Source organism: Otolemur garnettii, unplaced genomic scaffold (assembly GCF_000181295.1).
Source record: "Otolemur garnettii isolate 467f Iridium unplaced genomic scaffold, OtoGar3 scaffold00051, whole genome shotgun sequence".
Taxonomy (NCBI): domain Eukaryota; kingdom Metazoa; phylum Chordata; class Mammalia; order Primates; family Galagidae; genus Otolemur; species Otolemur garnettii.
Genome location: NW_003852446.1, coordinates 7,706,391 through 7,725,740, shown reverse-complemented (window position 1 = coordinate 7,725,740; position 19,350 = coordinate 7,706,391).

The following is a 19,350-nucleotide window of genomic DNA, read 5'->3' as shown; positions in this document are numbered from 1 at the left end:
GGGCATTTAGGTTGTTTCCACATTTTGGTGATTGTAAATTGAGCTGCAATAAACAGTCTAGTGCAAATGTCCTTATGATAAAAGGATTCTTTTTCCTTTTGGGTAGATGCCTACTAATGGGATTGCAGGATGGGAGTTCCCATCTCTCAAATGGGAGTTGAGGATTCTCCATACTTCCTGCCAAAAAGGCTGTATTAGTTCATAATTGCCATTTTAAATAATTTTCTTTACCCTATGTTTTATACTTTAAACATTTTATATGCTATCTTGCTTTTATATGCAATTTTGTAATACTGCATTTCTTTTACATTGCTGGATTATTTGTTACTTTTAAATTGTATCTTTGTAGGGAGGTTTTAGTCCTATGGATATTTTAGAAAATTCTGTAAAGCCATATTCTCACAGTTGGAAACACATGGATTACAATAGCGAGTACTGTCACCAAAGGAAAGTGGGGTGAGACTATTCTTGAGAGAAATTGACCAGTCTCCTTTAAAGATTGGGTGGGTCTCAAAAATTTCTGAGCTCTTATCCAGCACGGACAAGTGAGGCTTCTAATGTCAGAAAGAAGAGGTTTAGGTATTTATTCTATCCTGCCAAGAAGTAGTAGAGAATTAGGCAGATTTAAACTTAGAGGTTTTAGAAGGAAAGATGTTTAGATCCACCGAGTAGACTGAAAAATTGGTGCTACCAGCACAGTAGCTGTGGATGCACCTTGAGAATGTTTGGGATTTCCAGGGAGAAAAGTTAGGACAGGCATTCTAGAGGGGGGTGGGGTCAACATATTCAAAGGCATAGGGATATGAAAAAGTTTGGTGTCTAACCCTACTAGAGTGCAGAGGCAAGTGGAAAATGAGATACGAAAGAGAGTAAGGAGCCAATCATCAAAGGCCTTTTGTGCCATGTTGAGGACCTGGAGGTAAAAAGCCACCAGTGACTTTTAGTCATGGGAGAGACAGGATCAGATTTGCTGCTTAGGAATCTCTCAGTGTAGAAGAAGAAAATGAAACTAGAAGCAGAGAGACAAGATAAAGATTTGAAGAATCCTTGAAAGACACGATAAAGATTATTGCAGTTTGGATGCATCTTCAGACTTTGAATATACATAAAGATTAGTTCAGAAGACGACTTAGGAAGCAAAGTCTAGTGAGGAATAAAATCAAGAGTAAATGCACATTTGGACTTCCACCAAAAAGGGTCAGGAATTAAAGAGTAACGACCACAGCAATAAAAAGTTAGAATTTGTAAACAATTGATGCCTACCTGTGTTTGGCTACTTAAATCCTCTAACATATGTCCACAAATTCTTTGATTCATCTTCAAAAAGTAGGAGTCTAATTCCCCTCCCCACAAGTTTGGCCAGTCTTGGTAATTCTTTTCTAACAAAATGCTGCAGAAGTTATGACTCTCAGGGCTGGAACATAAAAGGCAAAACAGCTTCTAACTCATTCCCTCCCTCCCTTGGGACGCTCCCTCTAGGAACCCAGCTACCATGCTGTGAGGAAGCCCAGGCTGAATGGAGAAACCACTAGTTCCAGACACACGTTCTAACCACAGCCCAGCTGAGGCTCTGATAGATATTTACCAGCAACCTTCAGTATGTGAAAATTTTTGAGGTGACTCCAATTCCAGCCATTACAAGTACATGAGAAACCCCAAAAGAGAACTGCCCAGCTGAACTCAGTCTACTACAGAACTGTGAAAGATAATAATATAAAAGAAGATGTAATCATAAAATGATTTGTTGTTTTAAGCCATAAAGTTTTGATTTTTTTTATACAGCAAAACATAACTGGGATATATACTATATCAGTTTCCTTTGAAAATAAGAAAGATCTGTGTACTTGTTTTTGAGGACAGAATGCAGAGAATCAGACAGTATGAACCTCAGCCTTAAGGAGAAAAGAAGTCTAAGAAAAAGAATCACAGTATGGGCTTCCAAGAAATGTTAACACTAAAAATGCTAAGACCTTAACAATAGAAAGACACAAAAAATGTGCTTATCAATTTTTAGCAAATGCAAAGTAGACATAAGTAATTCCTTAATGGTTAACTTATAATTCAATGGTTTGATATTGATTTAGTAAAACAGATAATATTGCAGAAAATATTCCTGGCACAGAATACCAAAAAAAAAAAAAAAAGGTGGGACTATATATAAAATTCCAATAGACAGACAAGCAGATAGATAAGTTGCAAGAACCAGGGGGACAGGCTTAGCGGCAAAAAAAAAAAAAAAAAAAAAAAAAAGACCAAACACAAAACACAAGCATAAATCCAGAGAGATAACAAAATGTTAATGCCAGCAGCTGCCCTGAGGTTATCTGTGGATCCCTGGCTGCCTAGAGTTTTGGGTTTTAAAGGAACAATAATTGGGGCTAAACAAAGAGAAAAGTTGGCTAAGAGATTTCTATATAATGCCTAGCCCTTGAGGAGCTGTGCTCAGTGTGAAAAAGGAGAAAAACACAGCTCACAGAGAGCGATGATGAGGATATTTGCCTTCTTTACTCTTGTCCTTGTTGGTGGGAGTGGCAGGGTCTCTTCTGAGAACTGGTAACTGCAAGCTTCTACTTATGTAAAAAAGAGGCACAGGCAGAAATTTACTTTAAAAGGTCCAGGAATAGAAGGAAACACAATTGCATTCTAGACGAAAGTACACTAAACCCAAGTTTCAAAGAATTCTCAAAGATGTATTTTCTACAAATCTGACTCACCAAGACAGAAAGGGAGGGAGAGAGGAAACCACAAAACACACAATGAAACAGGCCACTTATTTCACACCACTTCCTACCTGCCAAGCTTTACCTGACTCTTATACTAGCTACCACTGTGTTGCCCTGCTCTGCATGGATTCCAACAACTTGAAGTCTATGCTTCTGAAAGTAGTAGCAACCTGACAATGCCTCATTCCATATCTGGGCATTGTACCTCTTGCCTCTATCTTAAAGATTCTCACGTTGTCCAAATCGTCCAATGACCCCACTGGACACAATCTACTCATGTGAGAGAGATAACACCTAGTAAGTTAAACTGAGACCAATAGGAATTGGAAGTCAAGTGAGGAACCGTTCTTTTTTGTCTCCACCAATGGCAGTCTTGAGATGCAGTTGATTTGGCTCATGGGAAACAGGCTCAGAACAAACATTTGAGAGAATATGCAAGAATATTCAAATAAAGAAGTCCTAAAGGGCAGTGCCTGTGGCTCAGTGAGTAGGGGCATTGGCCCCATATACCAAGGGTTCAAACCTAGCCCCAGCCAAACTGCAACAACAACAACAAAAAGTAGCCGGGCATTGTGGTGGGTGCCTGTAGTCCCAGCTACTTGGGGGGCTGAGGCAAGAGAATCACCTAAGCCCAAGAGCTGGAGGTTGCTGTGAGCTGTGACTCTACAGGACTCTATAGGGGACAACAAAGTAAGACTCTGTTTCAAAAAATAAATAAGTTCTAAAGGATACACTTCATGAAGAAGGAGATGGTCCCAGAAGGCAGGTCAAAGATCTGTAGTATAAGAAGAAATGGTGAGTCAAGACTATGAAAACCGGGGGTAAATGTAGACAAGTACTGTTTGTGTAAAGCCAAACGTATTTCTAATTTGTCATATTAGAAAACAAGATGTAATTAAAATAGTGGGCGATAATAGGATAGTCAGGGTGGGATAAGGAAAGTGAAAGCTTTCTAAAGTCCTCATATTCCTTGGGAACTGAGTAACTACTGCCAAGCCTTGGACTTCATAAGTTAAATACATACCTATAATTGAAGTGGGAAGAGTCCAACTGTACATCATTTTTAATTGAGACACCAATAAAGAGATATCAGATATCAAAGTAAGTACAAAACTGAATCTCTGATGGAATATTTATAAATCAGTCCTATGACACCCCAGGCTAGATCACTTATAAAAATAAGTCAATATGTAGAAATGGGACAAGATTTGATGAAGATAAGTTTTTGCTGTGTGATTTCCCACTTCCCTATGGAGAGGATGAGGTGATGCTACCTTCCCATGTCAAGTCCAATCAAGGGAACTTCCATGGCTCTACTCAGAGCACTTGAGTATATTCCCCATAATTGGAAGACAGAAGATTTATGAGTGTCTCATGCCTGAGAAAATTAGAACCTGTGATGGAAATGACCACCTAGAGATTCTAGCTGCAAGACGCTGATAGTATGTGCTGGACTCCTAAAGGACGGGAAAGGCAAAGAAATCCTACAGCAAACACCATATTATGAAAGTTCAAAGAATATCCTTTAAAAGTGAGAAGACAAGAATGCTCCCCATTACCACTTCTATTTAATATTGTCCTAGATATCCTACTCAGGCAATTAAATAAGAAAAATAAAAGCTCTAAGAATTCAAAAGGAGTTTGAGTTGAGAGAATGATTGTCTATATAGAAAATTTAAAATCATCTACAAGCAAATAATTTACCTTAATAAAAGAGCTTTAAAAGATTACAACCACACTACAATATACCAGTAACAAACAGCATTTTGCAGGTTCTCTAAAAGTGCCATTAAAAGTAGTAACAAAAGGGAGGATGGGTGAAGAGAATGACATTGTGGGGATCACGCCTATAATTTATCCTATTAGGGTACATGTGAATTTGCCTAAAGGTTGAATATAAATGTCTTAACACAACAATTATGAGACACGATGGCTATGTTAGCCAGTTGGATGAGAGTTTTCCAAACTGCATATGGAAGCAACACGCTGTATCCTATGATAGAATTAATGTACACAATTATGATCTAATAAAAAAAAAATAAAGTAGTAACAAAAGAGTGTGAGGTACATAGAAATAAATCAACAGAAGTTGTGTTAGGTCCTACTTAAGAAAATTATCAAATAAAACTATTTGAAGACATTAACAAATACCCAAATAAATGGAGAAATATATTCATGGATAAAAAGAATGTGATTTTATGAGGCACTCTTTCCTCACCAAATTCACCTATAGATTCAATGTAATTTTAACAAAAAGTCTAACAAGATTTTAAAGCTATTTAACAAGCTGGTTCTAAGGTTTATTTCAAAAAAACAACAGATCAAGAATAGCCAAGACACTTTTGAAGAAAAACAAGATGTAAAAACTCATGAATTATCAAAACTTTTTATAAATTATAATGACAATAGTGTAGTTTTTGGCATAGGGATAGACCAATTGACTCCAGTAATAAAGTAGCCTAGAAACAGACTCATACTTAAATGGAAACTTGGTACATGACCAAAGAGTCATTAGAAATTGAGGGGAAGGCTGGAGTTTTTCAGCAAATATAATGAAACAATCGGCATCCATAGGGAAGAAAATAAAATTGAATTCCTTTTTGATACAAAAGTCAACTGCCCATACTGTAGGGACTTAAATGTGAAAAGTAATACTCTATTTTTTTTTAATATGAGAGATTATCTTTCTACCATTGAGGTAAGATTCATTAAACAAGAGCAAAAAGTGCCAACCACTCAAAGGTGTCTGAAAATAAAAGTATAAGCAAAACCAAATAAATAATCTCTTCTTCTGAACATCATACCTTAAGAGGATTAATAAAGTGAATCATGAGCAGATAAGGATAATCAGCATGGTGAAGGGCCTGGAAATGTTGAGATTTTTAATTTGTTTTAAAAGACAGAAAGAAGATGTACAAGGCATGTAGTAATTGCTGTCAATTATTTGAAGTATAAAAAATGTTCAGAAGGGTTCATGTTTATAAACATACAATTAGATAAAAGGTGTTTAGCAACAGAGTAGGATGACTGTAGTTAGCTACTTTGTATATTTCACAGTAGCTAAAAGAGAGGACTTGAAATGTTCTCAACACATAATTCAAGGTGGTGAATACCCCAAATACCCTGACTCGATCATTACACAATCTATGCATGCAAGAAAATATCGCATGTACTCCATAAATATAGAAAATTATGTATCAATAAAAATAAAGTTCAGGGAGAAGGGACACTAAGAAAAGGGATTCAAGGAGGGTGGGAAGGAAACCTGGCCGGCTGAACCAGGAAGTCTGGAGGGCCCATAAGAACGTGGGTGTGCAAGTGCCCATCGATCCACAAATGGATCAACAAACTGTGGTATATGTACACCATGGAATACTATGCAGCCATAAAGAAAGATGCAGACTTTACGTCCTTCATGCTCACATGGATGGAGCTGGAAAATGTTCTTCTTAGCAAAGTATCACAGGAATGGAAGAAAAAGTATCCAATGTACACACACCTATTATGAAATTAATTTAAACCTTTTTATATGAAAGCTATAACCTAATAACAACCTAAGGATATGGGGAAGAGGGATGGAGGGGGGAGAGGGTGGAGGGAGAGGGATTTGAGGGTTCACTTCTGTGGTTCATCTTGCAAGGGTACAAGTGAATCTTTCTATGAGTAGAATATGAATGTTTTGACATAATAACTAAGAAAGTTACATGAAGGCTATGTTAACCAGTTTGATGGAAATGTCATGGACTGTGTGTGAAAACACCACACTGTACCCCCAAAGTGCATCAATGTACACAGTTACCATTCAATAAAAAAAAAAAAAAGAACGTGGGTGTGGGATAATGTAGGTAACTAGTGACCAATAAAGAGAGACAATCAATGACCAAGAGAAAAGCACTATACTGCCTGGAGGTGCAGAGAGGCCTAGGAAAGACTAGCAACCAACTTTAAACAGAGTATTTATACACCTGCAGACCTATGCCTCTTTGTCTCGCTCACCTTTTCTCTTTCATGAGAGAGATATACTTCCAACTCTCTTTGGAAGTGCGCTAAACTTTCTCTATGTTCTTCTTAAATAAAATCTCTCTTTGTTACCCTAAAAGTTGTGTAGGTTCCTTTTACTTTCTATCCACACTGCCTGTGCTACACCAGTTGTATTTTCAGTTTCCACTCACTTTTGCTTTTGATTACCACCTTGCCTTGGTTGAATGTTGGTGGCAAGGTGGTAATCTGCCTTGAATCTTCTAGCTCAGCTGAGTAATCAAAGCAGGTCAACTGGGTTCAGGAAACCAGGACCCCAAACCCCAACATGCAGAAGGCTTGAAGTATGTGGGGAATGGGAATTTACAACCACACACTTCCAGTTTCTCTCTTCTTCCAGTATGAGAGGAACTCTTTGAGTTTCTCTCTTCACTGCCCCTCCCCCATACCCTACAAGAGATGAGAAAAGGAAACAGAGGCTTGGGCACGTTCATGACCTTGCTGGCTCACCTTCTGGTGGGAAGATCTGTCTGCCTGGAGAGGACATGATAAATACACTCAGAGGGATGGTTGCTCTGCCCTGCAACAAAGTCAGTTCCGTCCAAAAGGAAGTGGTTGAAGTCTGATGATGGTTTCAGATGGAAGCCCCAATTTTATTTATCTAAAAGAACATTGACCTTACAGTGATATCTAATCTCTATGTGTATTTCCAGTTGTTTCAAAACCAATGGGGAAAATAATATGAGTAACTATCAGCCACATGACCACCACCTTCAAAAGCCCATCTGAATTTGGAGTTATATTTATACACTTTTGCATCTGGGAAATGATGTTAAACAAACTGCTTCTTAGAAACCATTCTCCAAGGCAGAATTGAATGAATAGGTGGAACTTATGAGAGAAAATATGCCTATCTCAGTTTAAACTTGTTAATAGCTTAAAACTTTCCAAGAAGTGGTTGGTGCAAGTGTGATGCAGTAAGTTTCCCAGCAAATTTCCAGTGAAGGCCACCAACCCACAGAAACAAGAGAGAGGAGTCCTATAGTACCTGCGACCGCTAATGTCCCTTACTAATTGTAAGACTCAATGAAATGAAACAAACGCGGACCTGAAATGTAGCTTTATCATTTTAAGGCCTCGAAAACAAGGGCAAGGCAGATGGGTTTTGACCAATATTCTTGTGTTCCAAAATAACTGTTTCAACATTTTTAATGATGTTTCTACATTATTTGCCTTCAGAATCCCATAGGAAACTTTTTTTCAGACATAAAATTTGAAATGTGACAACCACAAACACAAGACTATTTCTCACACAAAGAAAAATAGTCTTACCTGGCAAATTAATCATCATTTGAAAAGGTTCTAAAGACTGACTCAGATTTGTATAGACAGAGCAGAAGGCATTCTGAATATGGAACTCACTTTCTTCCTCTTTCCCTAAACTCCTATTTTGGGGGGGGGAGCGGGGATCAATGCTGTCTCCTGCAGCACTTTTGAAACTTGCCCTTCCTAAGAGAGTAGGTTGAAGTTAGTGGGTTCCAGACTTGTCTGAATACTAGAAACACCTGGACAGGTTTGGCATCCTTCATTGAGTACTTTTTTAAGTTCTACAGGTGATTCTGTTGTTCAGACTACTTTACAGCGCCGCTTTATTAGCAAATGCCAAAAGTTTCCATCAGAATCACCTGGAGGGCTTGTTAAACGAGCTCATAGGGCTCTATACCCAGAGTTTCTGACTCAGTAACTCTGGGGTAGGGCCAAGGATTTGCATACAAATTCCCAAGTGACACTTAAAGCGCCTGCCTGCTCCCCTCACCCCACACCACACTGTGAGAACTAAAGGAACGCCCACATGGATGTATGTTGGCCCATTTTGTTCTCAAATAGGGAGGCTTGAGGATTAAAAACAAGCAAAAAAAGGAGCAGCTTGATGATGTTTCCATTGTGAGGTACACACACTTACACACATCACATTAATAAGAAACGATGCCTTCTAATTTTTTTTATTCTGTTTTTAATAGAATTTCTATTTCTTAGTACCCTAGATGGCCTCAGTCTTAGAGCTCACTTTTAAGAGCTTCAACATAATAGTTTTAACCACAGGAGACCTGATCACCCCTTGAGAGAAGCAAATTGAAATAAGACAAATCAAATCCAAAACCTACGTCACCACCTCTTTAAGAGGAATGACAATCGTGTACATATACAGATATATGTGTGTCTATGCCTTAATGATATGTATATATTCACTTTCTGTTTATGATAATGGAAATCATGTACTGAATTTTTAAGTGCAATCATTAATCTTGCCATTGGTCAGGCAAGCCAGATTCCTGTGGTTTGAAATGGACGAATCCACAGGGATCTCAAAAATACATCCTTCTCTGCCTATCTCCCAGGGTGCTCAGAAACTCTGTCTAAAGGAAGACTCAAGGTGCATCTGCTTTTCCCATCTGTTTTGAGCCCTGATAATCTTTTAGCATTTTGGAGATTTCATTATTGGAGAACAGTAGGAACAAAAGAATTAAGTTACTCCTGCTAAATTTGTACACTCTGTCTGAGTAACCTGGCCACATCCTTAAATCTATCTTTTCAAGCAGTTCGGGCTTCAACTTTCAGATTCATACAGTTTCCCTCATTTTGACAATTCATATGCTGTTTCAGTACCCAAACCCAATGATTAGAGTGCCAAGACCATTATTTTCTTTAGATTCAAAAGGGAAGCCTTCCATTTTCTTCAACTTTATATTCAGCAATTGCTGCCACAATCTCAATGTCTTCCTTGCCTTTCACAGTCTTCTTTCAAGTCGGGAGTGAGAAACTAATGAAATTCAGGAAGAACAACATAAATGCAATCTCATCCCCGAGGAAAAATGCAGTCCTTCATTTTGCCCAAGATTGAAAACCTCAACTCGTGTTCCCTGCAAATGTGCTTCCAGACCATCTTCATATCACCCTCATTCTATTCTGGGTAAAATGAGAAAAATATATGTGAAATACTTAGAAAAGCTCAAAGCACAGTACAAACATAATGACGGGTTATTATTATCACCAGGCATGGGCTGCTGCTGCTGCTCAGACGTGTGCTTCTCTTCCACAGTGACTCAAGAGTGGAGAAGCCTTCTTACAACTGATCCAAGAGTAATAATTAGAAATTTATCTGGCCCTCACTCTGGTACTGCATGGAGTTGGGGTGGGGGGTGAATGAAGATTTAAAACTAATTATTCTTTGATGATCCTTTAGATTAGTGGTTCTCAACCTTCCTAATGCAGCGACCCTTCAATACAGTTCCTCATGTTGTGGTGACCCCCAACCATAAAATTATTTTCCTTGCTACTTCATGAAGGGTCACGGTATTAGGAAGGTTGAGAACCACTGCTTTAGAGTATCAAACCGGGCACCTGTGGCTCAAGGGAGGCCCCATATGCTGAAGGTGGCAGGTTCAAACCCAGCCCTGGCCAAAAACTGCAAGAAAAAAAAAAAAAAAAGAACTGGCCTAGAATATTAGAATATCAAACCAGAGTTGGGGCTCACCATGTTGAACTTCCTATCTACCTGGGCTGGGTCAGGGGAGTTTATTAATATTTTAAGGCTTGAACCCAGCTGGTCTCATATTACAGTCAAATTTCAAGGTAGAGAACATCTAATTCAACCCTCTCATTTTGCACATGGGCCAAGGGACTCTGAAGACATGAAGTGACTTGCCCAGTGTTCCAAAATGACTCAGAGCCAAGCAGGAACACTGTCATAGTCCTGATGTAGCAGCATGTATACCATCATACTGCCCTTAGCTGAAACATACTGATGATAGGCGCAATGGTTATTCAGGCACAGTGTGTGGACAGATTTTTTACATGGCATTTACGAATGGGCATAAGCAGCTGGTCTGGACATTGTGGATTTTGTTGACCCCTGTTATTAAAAACAAAGACTTCAAAGTTATTTCCATCTGTGGTAAAGTAGCCATCGTACCCATTAATAATTTATAACTCAGCTCAGCAAATGGAGCAGGGAACAAACCTGATTTCTAGTGGAAACTGCAATTGTCAGCACTAATAAAGGTAATTAACATCAATGTTTAAGTTTTTTGCTTACCAAGTAACTGGCAAGAGTTTAAAAAATAACTTTATGAGGAAATTAACCAGCCATCCCTTAACTCTATATTTTCGTTCCATTGTTTTAAACATCTTAATTGCCAGGAAAACTTAAGCACACAAAATGAAAGAGATAGGTTGGGAACTCAGGGAGTGTGGTTCATCACTTCCCACAGTTTACTTTTTTCATTATAATACATTTTCCGTTTTTAATTAAATGAATAAAATAGCTGTGTTGCCTGTGAGATTATATACAATTGCCAAATAAAGCTACAGACATCTCTCTGCTTAATGTGCTTAGAGAAGACTGCCATGCTGTCTTTTAAATAGACACATTTTCTTTACTTATCTTGTTTTGAATTTGTGCAGGCTTATAAAATCACAACAGATGTTTCCTGCGGGTACCGGGTACCAAATAAATTACACATCAGTTTCCCATTGGCTTATCTTTCTTAGCAGTCATCAGATTGTTTTCAGCTCAAAATTGGTTAAGACAAAATGAGCTCTACTTTCTATCTGTCTGTACTCCTGCACGAGGAATAAAGGCCAGGCCAACAACGGTAACCTGGATGCTCAGAATTTTAATTTTTTTAAAGAAAAAGATATCTCCAATTGCATCCAAGTTTAAAAATTAATACACCAATAAGCCAACAGTAATTTACTCTATACCAGGCACAAAGTGAGGCATTGATGGAGGATAGAGAATGGTGAGTTATGGTCCCTAATTTTAGGAGACTACCATCAAAAGCAACCAAGTTAAACACAAGGGCAACACATTGAAGGAAACCATGGAATTCCTCTCTCCAGAGTAAAGAAAGCTTTGGTCATCATATTCTTTTTTGTGAGCTCAACTTTATCCAATTAAAGATTATGGAGTTGTTCATCTACTTGTTTCATATTAGTATTGAGTACATTGGATACTTTCTTTTCCATTCTTGTGATACTTAAGAGGATGTTCTCAAAGGAAAAGCACAATGAAATTCATGAAGTAGGAGGGAGGGGGAAAGGAAGGGAGGGGGAGGAAGGAAGAGGGGAGGAGAGATGGGAATTTAAGCTCTCACTTTATGGGCACCATGTAGGGGTATATGGCACCACTCCTGGGTGGAGGGCTCAACTACAACTTGGAGTTTACCTAACACAAACAATGTAACCTAATCATATATACTTTTACATCAATCTGAAATTTTTAAAAATTGTGGAGATTTGAAACGAGACCAAAAATACCAAATCTCACCAGTGACACATGTGCTAAGAGATGACTTTGAAATAGTCTCTGCCATTCCATGTTATTCAAATCATCTGGTATAATGATCCCCCTGTGATAGAGTGGGAAAAGATGAGACGGAATCAAGGGCAAAGTTATCTACACAACTCTTAAAGAGTCTTTAACATCACTACAAAGAAAGGAGTCTCAGGAATGACTGGTTTGTGTGAGCCTTACAGAAACAGTGGCTACCTACTGAGAATGAAAAAGCAGTAGCCTGTCTGCTCTGAGAGAATGCCAAGCCACCCCTAGGTCTCAGGTCTCCAAGGAGTGGTGTGAGGAAGAAACCCACATGGTTGTAGTTTCAAGGAGAGGAGGGCAGTTGTGTAACTAGATTAAGAACATTCATTTACAATGGAACCATGGGTAGGAGGAAAGACTAGGGAGTGTTAAGGCGTAAATTAGCAGAGGGATGGTAAACTGAAGGCCAGGAGTGTCCCAAACTGGATAAAGACAGTACCTGAGAGTATGGAAGAGAGTGGGGGGTGGTGGTGGTGGTGGTAATACATTTGGTCAGTGAGAAGAGCTCATAGAGAGAAACATAAAGCTACAAAGCAGTTCTTCCTCTACTCTCATTAACTACCCAAGCCTGGAAAGGCTTATGTTTTCCAATTCATAGAGAGGTGAAGATATTCCAAAAAGACTTAGAAGCTAAGAATTGAAAACTGGTCTCAGATGTGCCTTTATTATCCAAGGTGCCTTGGTGTTTTCAATGTAATTCATATACTCATAACCAGTCATGTCTCGGCAGAGGAACACATACGCTTATTTCTTTTTCACTTCACTGTTTGTGCAACTCCCCTCCCCAAGTCTAAAAAGCCATCATCGTTGTCATTTATTACTATAAAGATGGTGATGATTCGAGAGTCTAAAAATTATCATTGTTGGGTCTGACCCAGGTTTTACAGGCATGGATATGGCCTGTCCCTGTCACTTCTGAAATTGCTTGTCACTACTCAGTGTAATGTGTAAATTGTGGCAGCTGCAATTGGAGCAAAGAATCTGTTGCTGCTCATCATGAAAATTGTTTGTTCTGAAGCATCTTACACAAGGCAGCTCTTTTCTAAAAATGCGGCCCATTATTTCTTGAATTCTAATTATTTTGTTCTAGCAAGTCAAAGGAGCGATAGGCCAAGGACTGAGTGTGTATAAAGCTGATGACAGCCTGGCCCCCTTCCCATGTACCTTACCTGTTTCCATAGCTCATCAAGTGAGCCTCCCAGCAGCCCAGACTGAAAGCTCCTCTAGTTTCTACACATGCCCAGGTTAGGAATATACTATTCCAAACACAAAATCTGGGCCCCTGTGTTGCAACCAGTATTTCCTTGAGGACCAACTGCACTTGAAATCCACCAACCCCAACCCAGGTCAATAACTCAGCACATCTGTAACCCGGATCCACAGCTTCCCTGCCATCACCCTTATTTTCCGTGGTCCAGTCTATCTTACTTGCCTTTAGTTCTCACTCTCAACACTACCCACCCCATAACAGAAGACCACCCAGGCCAGAACAAGTACAGGGCCAGCACCTTAGAGTGACTGATTCTTTAACTTGTGTACCCTGAGCATTTCACCCTTAAATAGCCACTCACTCTCAGGCACACAAAAGTTCCAATGTGCACTTGCATAAGCCCCTGGGCACCTCCCTGGCTCTTCCTTAGCCCTGGACCTAAGAAAGCTCATCCTTTTCCAGAACCCATTGATTGGGACCTTGATACCCTGTGTATCACTAGTTGTTGCTTTGTAACAAACTACCCCCAAAATTATTGGCTTAAAATAACTACAGTAGAACCTCTGTAAGATAACTACCCAAGGGACTATAACAAACTTGTCACCATAAGGAACTAGGCCTACTGTATTGATACATATGGTGCATGTCTGATCTATGAAAATTAGGTCAACTTAAGGAGATGGTCAATGTAGAGAGATGGTCAACTATGGAGGTTCTACATGATTCTGGGGATTAGCAACTTGGGCTGGGCTCAGCTGGGCTCTATTTTACAACCTTGGTTAGCTGTGGGTGGGCAAGGTGGTTCTGCTTCTGGGGGGTGACAGGTTGTTGACTTAGGTGCCTTAGGTCAACTTCACAGGTCTCTTGTTGTCCAATAAGGGCTTGTTCTCATGGAAGGCAGACAGTGTTCCAAAGACAAAGAAAGCAAAAGTACACAAAACATCTTGGTTCCTAGACTCAGAGATAGCACCCAGTCATTTCTGCTGCATTCTACTGGTCAAAATGATTAGGCCATCCCTAATGCAAAGTGTGGGAAATCAGCTCTACCTCTTGAAGGAAGGAGCTGTAGAGTCACATTATAAAAGGCCTATATATAAGAAGGAGTGAAGAAGTACAGCCATTTTAATTATCAGTGTCCTACACCTTGCCTACCTTTGCCCTGGCTAGGCCTCTTCCCCAGGACTGATTCCTAATTTCAAATCCTTAGTCCAGATAATAGCCAACTGTTTGCCAAGTTTTCAATAGCTATCTTAATTCCTAACAGTTCTATACATGCCTATGAATTCATTGATAACATCTACAAGTTAGAAATTATCACATTCCTTTGGCAACGTTCCTAGTCTGCTGTAATCACTCCAAGAGGCCAACCTTCATATCAATTTTAGTTCCTCCCTCCCCATTTCGCCCTGTCCTTTCTCTCTTTCTTTTTTATAGAACTTCTCCTCCTTCCCCTGAAGATCTTGGTACCAAGAAACCCACAAAGTTTTACACCCAAGTCTACCAAACTGACAACAGCTGTGGGGATTTCTTATCAAAATCGGTGTTTCTCAATAGTCCCAAATATAATGGAAAAACTAGATATCCACATGAAAAAGAATGAAGATGGACCTCTATCTCATACCATACACAAATCTACTGAACATCAATCAAAGACCCAAATGCAAGAGATAAAACTATAAAACTCTTAGGAAAAAACATGAGATGAATCCTTATGACTTTGTATTTGTCGATAGACTTAGATATGACCAAAATCAAAAGCAACAACAAAAAGGAGATAAATTTGACTTCATCAAAATTTAAAACTTCTGTGCATCAAAGGATACCATTAAGAAAGTAAGAACACAACCTACAAAATGGAAGAAAAATGTGTACATCACATAGTGGATAAGAGTCTAGTATCCAGAATATATTAAAAAACACTCTCACAACTCAACAACAAAAAGTTGATCAAGTCAATTCATAAAAGACTTGAATAGATATTTTTCAAAGTAAAATACACAAATGGCCAAGAAGCACACAAAAAGATGCTGAACATCATTAGTCAATAGGAAAATGCAACTCAAACTCACAATGAGATGGCGACAATAATTAAAAATAAAACAAACATTGGCCAAGATGTGCAGTTAGAACCGTTATAATATTGCTGGTGGGAATGTGAAATAGTATAGCCAGTATGGTAGTTCCTCAAAAAGTTAAATATAGATTTATCATATGAGTCTACAATTCCATTCCTCATGGCACATACCCAAGAGAACTGAAAGCACATATTCAAATATTTGTACACAAATATTTATAGCAGCTAGCAAAAAGGTAGAAACTACTCAAATGACCATCCTTTGATGAATGGATAAACAAAATGTGGTATATACATACAATGGAGTATTATTCAACTATTAAATGGAATGAAGTATGGGGAAGCACCTGTGGCTCAAAAGAGTCAGGCACCGGCCCCATATACCGGAGGTGGTGGGTTCAAACCCAGCCCTGGCCAAAAACTGCAAAAAAAAAAAAAAAAAATGTAGTATGATGAATACAATGTGTACAAATGTGGAAAACAGTATGCTAAATGGAAAAATCCAGACATAAAGGTCATATTTTATACGACATATGCAAAATAGGCAAATACATATGAATAGAAAACAAATTACTGGTTTTCAAGGGATGGGGGTAGAGAGAATTTGGGAATGGCTGCTTAATGGGTACTGAGTCTCCTTTGGAGGTGATAAAAATGGTTTGAAACTAGATAGATGGGACCTTTGCACAACATTTTGAATCTACTAAATGCCACTGAATTGTACATCTTAAAATGGTTAATTTTATGGTTTTTGGATTTCACCTAAGTTGAAAAAAATTGCAGTATGAAAAAATATCAGTTGTTTTCAACCTTGCATGTATGCTACATTTCCTGGGGAATTTCTTAAACGCATCAATATTTCAGCTCTATTTCCTAAATTCTGAATTCTCATTCAGTAGATCAGGGGCAGAGCCTAAGCAGCACCATTTTTAGAAACTCTCCTGGTGATTCTAATTAGTAATAATGTTTGAGGATCACTGGTACACATAAAAAGGAATGGCTGAAACTTAATCAATCTAAAGCAATTCATTATTTGTCAAGTACCTACAAAATACTACAGTAGTTTTCATGGCACAGTGAGAAGATACAAGGATGAATTCTAATTCTCACAACTGTCCATCTTCTACACACACTCTCTGCTTGTGGAACTGTGCCATAGAGCTCAGACATGACACCACGCATTTCTGATATGACCCCAAACATCTCTGGAGTTCCAAGACAAGGCAAATGAGGTCATCTAGGGTTCCTTGAGAGTTATCAAAATTTCCAATATGGACTTCTAAGTATCCCAAATGCAATAGATACAATCACAATAATACTGCGGAAAAATCACCCCAAGCCTTAGAAGCTTCAAATAAAAAATTCTCATGAATCTATGAGCTGTGTAGGAAGGTTCTGCTTTAGCCTGCATCAGCTGGAACAGCCCTGGGATTGGAAGATTGCAGCAGTGTAAAAGAATAGCCTCTGGGGAAACACATGATATTTTTTATTATATACTGATAAATTATAGTTGTATGCATTTATAGGATTCAAAATAGTACTATTTTTTTTTTTGTTCGAGACAGAATCTCCCTCTACTACCCTAGGTACACTGCAGTGGTATCAGCCTAACTCACAGCAACCTCAAACTCTTGGGTTCAAGTGATCTCTTGCCTTAGCCTCCCCAGTAGCTGGGACTACAGGTGTCTGCCACAATACCCAGCTAGTTTTTCTATTTTTAGTAGACATGGGGTCTCGCTCTTGTTCAGGCTGGTCTTGAATTCCTGAGCTCAAGCAATTCACCTGCCTTGGCCTCTCAGAGTGCTAGGACTACAGACGTGAGCTATAATATGAAATGATTAAAATCTCTACCTGCACCATGGCTTGGCCAGAGCAAATTACCGGCTAAGCCCAAAGTCTAGGGACAGAGGAGAATACTTCATTCATAACATGCATAATGAAGTAGTCAGAGAAGATCTTCAAAGTTACACGATAAAGTGACAATTCAGGAAAAATCCATCAATCTACCAGATATAGTAGTAATTATTATGAAGACGGTATTCTAAAAATAATGTTATTTTATTGGATACTGTGTACTAAGAACAAGACATTTATTATCTCATTTGATCCTTAAGGCCGACTTTGAAGGTAGATAGCTCCACTTTCCAAAAAGCACATTTTACCCCATAAATACATTAATGTACACGGTTATGATTTAATTAAAAAAATGTTAAGAAAAAAAAAAAGGACATGGAGGTCCAGACTAGCTGAGAATTGAGCCCAATCCACACCACTAGTAAATATCAGAGCCATGATTCAAACCTGAGTGTGCTCTACATTAAATCTCACGTGTACTTTCCACACCAATATGGTTTGATGACAAAGGATCAGTTGGGGGCAAAATTTCTGATCCCCTATCATGAAGGCCCAGCATCAAAGATAAACTATACTGGGTAATTCAAAAATAGAATCCTAGGGGGGTTGGCATCTTTCTGGAATGTTAGTTTTCAGGAGCATTCCAAAGCAGGGTGAGGGGTGTTCAGCCTGCAACCCGTGGGCCACATGTGGTTTATGCGAGGACTCTTGTTTTGCTTATCTGTGGTGTCTGATATCATAAATATTATGCACAGACATTTTTTTCTCATCATTTTTCGTTCATGTCTGTGTATTTAATACGTGGCCCAGGATGACTCTTATTCTTCCAATGTACAGCAGAGAAGAAAAAAAGTTGGACAGTCTTGACTCAATGTCCAGGAAGAAGCAGTGAGTCCAAAAGGTAGATACCACTTTATCACCACTTTCAAAAGTCAAGTTTAAAGCTGAGAATAGGTGAGCCAGAGGTCACAAATAAGCAGGAATAGGAGCTGAGGAGCAAGATAGAAGTATGACAGATACATTAGTTAGGGCAGTCTAGGCAAGCTGTTAGAACAAATGATCTAAAAGTACCATGGTTCAACACAATGGAAGTTCATTTCTCTCAGTCATGTAACAGTTCCTGGCAAGTATGGTTTAAGGCAGAAAAGGGTGTCTATTCCAGACAATCATTTTGGAAACTCGGTTGTCAATAGCTCTGCCACCTTCAGTATATGGCTCCCAGGTAATCTGGGGTATCATCCTCTCTGTCAGCTGGAAGAGAAAAACGGTCATAAAGGTACATGAATAGGAGAGTGTATTGGTCATGACCTGAAATTTCCACTCAAATTTCATTGGCTATACCTGAGTCACATGACCTCACCAACCTTCAAAGGAAACTAGAAAATGGAATGAAGCTGTGCTCCCAAGAAGTGGCAATAGGTTTTAGTGAATGGCACAAAAAGGGGAGTCAAGAACTTGTATATCCTGCTTGGGTCTGAGTCACCCAGAGTTTTCCAGGATAGCCTGGATTAATCGAAATATCCGAGTGGACTGACTTGGTTCCCCCTGTGGTAGACAGCTTATTTGGCCTTATTCCATCACACCTTTGCCACAGGCACAATATATTTCCCTGCCTCTTGACTATCATTTTGGCCACATGACCTGATTGGCACAATAAAATGAGGCAGAAGTGACAGTGTGCCTGTTCTAAGCCTGGGCTTTAAGACAGCTTGTGTTTATGCTTTCTTTCTTGTGTTTCTCCCATCACAATGAGAAGAACACACCTAGGCTGACCTGCTGATCTAAGGAGGAAGGCAGGAGACACGTAGAACAAAGCCAAAGTGCCCCAGCTGAACCTAGCCCAAGTCAGCCAATCCCCAGACAACCCCTAGATTTGTGAGCCCAAAACTCACTTTCTGTTGTTTACTGAGAAGTTGTTTGCAATTTTGATTTTTGATGCTGCAGCTGTTTGGTATACAGCATTATTATGGCCATAATTAACTGCCATGTAATCATCATGTGGCCAACAGTACCCTCATACATGCCAGGTTGGGGTCAGTACTTTCAGTCCTCTCTTTCAAGCGAAGTGTCCTGCTGACTTTTCAGGCAAAGCCAAATGTGAACTTCATTCTAGAATCCAGAGATGCCCGAG